This window comes from Rhopalosiphum maidis, chromosome 3, assembly GCF_003676215.2.
Source record: "Rhopalosiphum maidis isolate BTI-1 chromosome 3, ASM367621v3, whole genome shotgun sequence".
Classification (NCBI taxonomy): Eukaryota; Metazoa; Arthropoda; class Insecta; order Hemiptera; family Aphididae; genus Rhopalosiphum; species Rhopalosiphum maidis.
Window position 1 is genome coordinate 14,159,447 of NC_040879.1, and position 8,914 is coordinate 14,168,360.

Genomic DNA, 8,914 nt, shown 5'->3' on the forward strand with positions numbered 1-8,914 from the left:
TATCATGTACTTCGCAGAAAGAAATATTATCGAGAAAACCTAACATTGTAGTATATTATATTATAGCATGATATTATTATACGCATTGTACTAAAAATGTTCGTCGTCGTCACAGTCTGAGAGATAGAGAGAGAGATGTAGAGATAGACAAAATGGTCCAAGAGAGGAAGATAGGTAGAGTGAGAGAGTGAGAGAGAGAGAGAGAGAAAACGGATAAATAGCCCAAGCTCTAAACCGTGGTCAATTCTTCGTATTCGTTCGAATCGTGTCCTTCCCTTATTTTGTACATATTATGTATCGTACGTATATGTTAAAGTGTTTTAATAACGATACGATGACGTAATCGGCGTTTTTAATTGAATAATATTGCAAAACACTAAAGTTCAGGTGTTTTTGGCGTTCGGAGTATAATATGTATATAAAAACGTCGTTTGTACCAATAAAGATCTCCTCAAATATTGAAAATATTTCGAAAACATTAATTGGGAAAACGCAACGTTTTCGATTATCGGCTGTATAGAATACCTAGTAAAATTAACAGGGTCGCGCATAAAATAATAACATAACATATTATTTTATATACCTAGGTACACCACGGTTCGAGCGGTTCCAGCACCACGTACATAGAGGGTTTTCCAAGTTTTTCGACATTCACCTTGTGGATAACGGTTTAATATTTATGTACGCGATCGACTCGACTCTCCGCATCGCATACACCCATCGTACGCACGACCGTTCTTTTCGATTGCCGTTTCGGCCGGAGGGGCACGCGCGCGACACGCGTACTAATAACTATAATAATACAATAAATTTTGTATACTCCGGTCGTGGTACATATTATTATTGTATACCGCGAGAGCTGAACGGGATGGCATAATACTATGTCTCCCGATGTGTACTTACTTGTATCAATGTCTTTTCGCCACGACGGTAGGGGTGGGGGGATGGACGAGACAGAGGGTAACGCGGCGGCGACATCGACCGACCCTCTGTGCTCGTGTGTACGACAAATCTATTACCCGCTGTATTTTATATGTTTCGGTTTTACGTTCGTCCGGGAGGGGTGAGCGCGAGTGCGTTCCGCGTGTGGTGGCGGAGTGCGGCAGAGTGGCATAAAATCCTGGGGATTATTTTAACGAGGGTTTTACGGGCATCAGTCGACCCAAAAACTAGCCAGATTTGTATCCAGCAAGACGCCCAGACAAGCGGCGGAGCTCGCGTAAACCGCCACCGCCACCACTTTCGCTGTACACCGTACGCTGCGATTGTATAATAAATTTACGACGATCGAACGGTAATATACACACGACACACGACACACGACACACACACACACACGCATCATAATATAGTGTTTCATTTAAGAATTCCGAGCGTGTCCGCAAAAAAGGCCACTCACGCCCAATAGATGTAATACACGATATTATTACATTATTACTGTGAAAACATACTTCGTGGACGTGATATTTATTTTCGTCGTTGCTGCGAGAGCACGGTTTTCAAAGTAACGTCGTCCCCGCAGAGGCGTATCCGAGAACATTTATCGAGGGTGGTTGGAATGAGTAGTTTTCCAATACCTTAGCAACGTGCGGGACTCCGAACATCCTTATACTTATAATTATAAAATCACTTGACAATAAAACGTCTGATGAAACTAATTATCGTGCTATCCGAAATCATTCATTAGCTCTACGTATACAATATAGTCGATCGATAAACATTTACAATCGTGATGTTTTCATTGTTCGTCAAGATACTAAAGAACTCACACATTTATGGTATTCGTATTTTTTTTTTGCACCTACTTATATTTAAATATACTTTTTCGATTTTACAGACCAATTTTTTTTCAATGCAAACCATCCATATACATTAATACTTTTTTTTAAATATGTTTCACTGAATTTAAAACCAAATAGATAAAAATAAAAATGGCTAAATCATAACGTTTTGAATTTTATATATTGTTTGAAGCGCTGCAACGTTTGAAAATTTTTTTATTAATCAGATAATTTTGATTTTTGGATCTAAAAGAAATAGACGGGTCTCTTACTAATAATTTGGACATTTCACATTGACATTACAAGTTTCCGGAGTAATGAATTAATATCATCCAAATGAGTAACAACTTATAACGGTTACCGTAATCTACAGCCAACTATGTACCATATATGCACTACTATAATATATTCCCTTCCCCCAATTTCAGAGTATACACGCACTACACAATATTATTATTATTATATTATCTTGTATTTGTAATGTCTAATAACTAAACGTTAAACAATATATAAGCGCATCTGTTATGGATACAATTAGAAAAAAATATTTTCCAATTTGCGTATAACTATACAACGTATTGTGTAATTTGTAAATTGTATTTTAATAGTATAATTTTAGTAGGCGGTGAAATTGAAAATTTAACGTAGATGACATTTGTTTGATAAAAATTATTATACCAAAAATCTCCGATCAAAAGTAGACGTCGAAATAACATTCGATATACTAATACTATGTTTCACTTGAATAATTGAAAATGGAATAAAGGACTCTAAAGTGCAATACGAACAGTTAACGATTATACAATCCACGAAATCTCAGAGGAGTAAAATATTTGCTTAATTCTAATTACGTAGAATAACCCGATTGAAGTGACTCGGTATTGGTAATATAACAGAAGACAACGACCATTCCGACCGTCGATATTCTGGACGAGGTTGTATAATTTTAACTATTAAGATTTCGGATGGTAAGCACGTATACAAGTCATCTGCTTCAGTAGACCATAACTATTGTCCGTTCACAACATGACATATTACCGGATCAGAGCCGTTTAAGCTTAAGAATCGATATATATATAATAATATATTTTATAACGGTAAACGGATACACGATAACAACACGAAACGTAAATATACCAATTTTCGCTATGATATTATCACTACCATTACTGTTATATTATACTCATAGGTGGTAATGATACGGCGGAGGCGGAAACGCTATTTGCGTACAAAAATAATTTTCCAACGGACACAAACGTTGGTCGTCGTCCGGCCGTGTGCTAGCGTGAGCAAACAAACGCGTGGTCTATTCGCACTTGCGCAGCCATATAATATTATATTTTTCCTATATAACACTCGTAACAGCACTATACGATTATACGTATATAATGGCACAGTAAATTAGTAGTAAAGTATTATTATTACGTAGGTATATTATACGAAACGGACGTGGGCCGCACGCACCAGTCGCTGCTGCAATTTGCTCGCGAACGATTTCATATAACGTTTGAACCTATAATAATGATAGGTAATAAAACTGTAGATTATTGCATATTCGTATATTATAATATTATAATAGTCACCTGCAGACAGCAATGCACACCACGGCGGTGGGAGTGGTAGCAATTTACCATGGAATAATAATAATAATAATACCTATTGCGGTTGTGTGTCACGCGAGCGTGGAGGGGTAGCAGGCTATCACCAGCTGCAGACGCCGGCCGGACCGGAAGAGCCGGCGAACGGTCGTATCGCCCGACAAAAGCGTGCCGGTATACTCGGTATCTAGGAAGGAAAATCCGATAATCGGCCAGAGCTTCGATAGAACGAGGTGAAAAAAAAAATCAACAACAACAATAGTAATAATAATCACGAAAATCGCATATGCAAGCCTTTCGCGTGCACCACTCGGACCGAATAACGTTGTAAGCGAATAAAAAAAAATTGCGTATTATTCAGTTTATGCTCGATGCGCATAAGCCGGTATGAAATTAATTTGTTATCGCTGTGTGCGTCGAAACACATAACGGCGGTGGCGTAGGGGTAATAATAATAATAATAATAATAATGCACTGGACATATTAAATATTAATAACTTATATTTCGTATGCATGTGTCATAACTCATAATGGTTGAAACCGTTGTATATAATAATATAATAGTAGCATTTACACTATATACAGTAACTACGCGATGGCGACGTTTGGTCGCAGGAAATTGAAATGCGAACTACCTACGAACGATTCTTATCGCGAGACGATGATAACACATACCTATATTGTAATATTGAAACATTTGAAACTTTGCAGCAGTAGTACTACACAATATGTATAGGTATAATTATTATCGTGTTTTCAATTATTCACGAACAATAATGAAATTATTATTATTATTATTATTATTATTATTGTTATGAAATGTATTTGTTGAGTACGTTGATAAATATGTAATAGGTACTGGGTAGGTAAAGTCATAAGTGTGCGCACGCGGGAAGTAGCGGAGACAGCTGGCTCTAACTACGAGGTTTTCAGCTCCGGCCGAGAAATTCTGTAAAAGTGTTTAATAACTATGTTTTTTTTTTAATTATTTGCAATACGCACTACGTGAACGTATTATATTTTCTAATGCTAAGACAAATTCAGCAATAGTTACTGGTTCGATATGTGAAATAATAGTTGCGAAATAGTGTTAAAAATACACACCACACCTTACGGTGCGACGACCTCAAACCTGATAATGCAATTTAAACGTCTGTAAATGTTTGTTGATATATTTTTTATTTTTAAAAAACATTTGTCTTGTTGAAAACTGTGGAATATTTTTATTTTTAATCCTATAGCCGTATAAATCAACATAATATAATATGGTTCAATATAACCACATTTGTGATTTTCTGTGAGAATTGATTTCAAAGAACGTTGTTTCACCTCAAGGCATTAGTTTGAAAAATATGTCAAAAGAAGTTCGAACCCCTTGAGTCCGAAGTTATTGCAGTAAATTGTCTTCCCTGTAATAGACCTGCACACATTTACACTAGGGAGTAGTGGGTATAATTAAGGCGGTTACATAATATCAATTTGTAATACATACGAACATCGCGTACTGGGCCACCAGACTTAACAGCAATGGTTTGTCCCAGTCATTCATAGATGATAGATTGTACTCGGTACGCGAGAGACAGTGAAAATAATGTAACAAAATATAATAATTTATCGGAGACTTTATTATGACGAAGTACTTCTACTCTCGATGTGGCTTATTAAGAGTCGAATGTGTCATAAAAACTGTTAACAGATTTGCAGCACAAATTTAATATCGACACTTCTAGAAATTCATAGAGAAAGTATAAAAATTGAAAATAACTAATCGCTTGTGTAATTCATGTTTAATGTAAATGTACAAGATCTCAGAAAAAATTACTTGAGGTTTAGATTTAAATTTTAAATTTTGTTTGATACGTTGATGGGCGCATAATTTTATAAATTTTTCAACATTAATATTAATATAGCATCAAAATATTGCGTATCATTAAAATATTAAATTTACAAAATCTTGTACGATCATTGGGATTAACAATAATTTACCTATGTGTCAATGTAGGACATAATATATTGTATTATCTTGTTTGACAATTAATGCGGTATATTTGACAAGAATTAAATCAAAAATAAATATCTCGACTTATCAACGATTGTTATCCGATTAGGTTTTAGGGTAAGGAGTAGTTCGAATGCTCTATGCACATTTAAGGTTATTAAACCTTAAATTAGTTATCATTTACAGATGATATTGAGCGCATTGTTTGAATTTTGATAGTTTCTAAATTAGCTTATTTTTGTAATCACGTGTACAGGCTTACGTATCGATATTATCTCAGTAGTTTTTCCTCAATCACTTCAGACGTTTTCCCATCGAGATAAATACTGCATACCTATTACGATTTACGAAATCATTGTACACAATAAAGACAAGTGTCGTTATAGAAATAATCCATTTTATTCGAAAAGCTCGTAGTTGTGAGTAAAGCTCAAGTTATTAAAAATATTAGAAATATTCAGATGACCACTTATTATTTATATATATATTTCAATAAGATTTGAAACTTTCAATATTGAAAAGTAATTCATAACGTTTATTGAGCTTGTTCAACGTCTCAAAAACGCTGACACAGTGTGAAATTTTAACTCCGAACATTGAATCCGTATTGTTGACTGTTGTACATTAAAAACAATTTGAATTACGTTTTTTTTAACGGCAGGTCAACAATCTATCTTTGTCAGAATAGTTGGTGAGAAGTTCCAAATCACTTTACGCCCTCGCAATTTTTAGGTAATGGTGTGTATAACTACAACCACCATCTTTGTAATTCATAACGAAACCCTTATTGTGATGGAATTACGTGCGCGCGAGCATTATGTGCGCAGAGAAACGAAACGATACATTTAAATTTAAATAAATTGTGCTAAAATGAAAAGATTGCTCTTTTGTACTCGTTAATATCATTAGACGACGCAAAGAGCGTTTTTGTAAATAAAATACTCTGTCGAGGTAATGTGAACAAATATTACGATGCCGCACCACGAGAAAATACATTACACAATGTTTAACGGTTATACGTAATTGAGTGACATATTATTTGAAAAACATGGTTTATATTTCGAGTATACTCGTCAGAGGTATTTCAACGAAATGTTTATCTTTTGCGTTTTATTTTTTTAAGGGACCTATACCAAATAACAAAAATAACTATTTAAATCATGAACGTTTAATTGATTGTGACTTTTGTAAGATTTTGTTGCATTCATGTTTTTTTTTTTTTAATGATGTTCATTTTATTCATAATAAATTATGTCATATAAATATTAAATACGTTTTACTTAAGTGACGCAATTTAGTTACCATAAATAAATGAAATATTTAAATTCTACAACTATATATATATATATGTAAATGTCTAAAAACTGTTTCGTAAACAAATTTAATGTGACTTTTTTAATTCTTCTCTCTTGGCATTATTTTAATGCAATACGTATATTGTTGCTTTTTCATTATTTTTTATCCCTTGGTTCTTTTCAGAAAAACTATACAATATTGTAAATATGTTACTTTTAGTAGTTCCTAAAACTTTATGTTTCGTTTTTTCCGTATTATTTTTATTTGTTTTTAATGTGCCTTCTACAAACTTTTGCTAAGAACATTTTATACTATTTTTCTTATCTAATATGATGTCCGTTTATCGAATAATAAAATAAAACAAATTAAACGCAAGCTACTTATATGATACATAAGTAGTATGCACTTACACGCAATATTTTTTACATAATATTGAAAATTTGAAAAATGAATATGATGTGATTAGTAGGTACTACGACCATTGGTATTATAAATTAAGAAAAGCGCATTGTAAACGAGTTTTTTTGTTATTTCACATTATTAATCTATTTAAAAGATGATCGAACAAAATAATTGTATTAAATATCGATCTGTGAAAGTAATTTAATTACAAAGGGTGTGTGAAATTGCGGTATACACAATACCTACGTTGTAGCGACAAAAAGAAAATATAATCAACATCTAAAATACTATTAAAGATCGTTTTGAAAACATTATTACACCGTAGAAACAGAGGATTTTCGTTTTCGTCTTTAAATCTAATAAAGTATAGGTATAGGTATATAGATCCCCACTCTGTATTATATATTATTTATTTTCACTGTATTGACTACGACGTAATTTCAATGTCTGCACAAAATGAAAACCCACTTTCGTAATTGATTTGTTGATATTCAATTTAAATTGAATATTTTCGCAATCCAATTTCCAATGTTGGGAACACCGAACGAATTCTCAACACGCCTTTGTACAAATTAGGAAAATTTAAATTTTAAACCGTTCAAATCAATTTATGAACTGAAAAGAATGAAAAAAAGATCATAAAATACACCATCACTACAACTATTATCAATGCAACTAATAACCGAAATATAATAATCATAAAACATCGAAACAACACCCAATTTTATTAATGACAAAACTACATAGGTACGTTTTAAAAACGACTTTTTTCCAATTTCAATAACTTTTAAGTAAACCGTCATCTGAAATCGATTTTTTTTATTTATTCATGAATATCTGCATTCAATTTACAATATATACAATACGAGGAACAGCTGTAAAAATACATTTCTTATATTATTATATTACTGTTAGAAATTTCAAATGGATTAGCTTTCATAAACAAGTTTTCCTGAATAAAAATGTTTGTAGTAAATGCATATTGATATTACACCCTTATATAATAAGTTACATAATATAAAATTTTAATTAATTTTCCCCTAATTATGATTAAAACACGTCATTATATGTTTACATATTGTAAAACCAACGATGTACTGTTTTGATATCATATTTTACAAACAGTTTCAACACATTATCATTAAGCTAATATAAAATATATTATAATAAATAATATATATATACCAAGTTTACATTTCAGAGTGGTTCATAAAATAACTTATAAACCCTCATTTTTTCCTTCAATAATGACATTATTCAAATTATCACTATAGAAATTTGTAAATATATATAAAAACCATATTTATTAATTATTTGAGAGTTTTCTCTTAAGAGGTATCCTGTAGTGATACAAATGTCTGTTTTTAAAATAAAAATATTCTTTTTTTACTCTAAATTATTAAATAAATAATTTTTTTGAACATCTCTGTGCACCTGATTTAAAATTTGAACGAAAATCAAATTACTATTATTGAAATATTTTTAATAAGGATTCTATTATAATTTATAAAAATAACAAAAATATTAAATATATGTAATATACTAATTGATATAGTATTCATTATACATAAAATATTTTTATAAATTATACATTTTGATAGGCCAATATTAATTATTAGAATTTTCTAATCAGCATATATCTTTAAATAATTACCGCTAATCTACATAATTATTAGTACTTAAAATTAAATAATTCAAAAACTACTTGTTCAAATTTTGATTTTGATACATTAAATTTACATTTTTAAAAAAACTACCCATTAAATAAATTACACTAGAAAGAGGGGATGTAGTTTTAAAAACAAAAATTTATATTTTCATATTCCATAGAATAATCT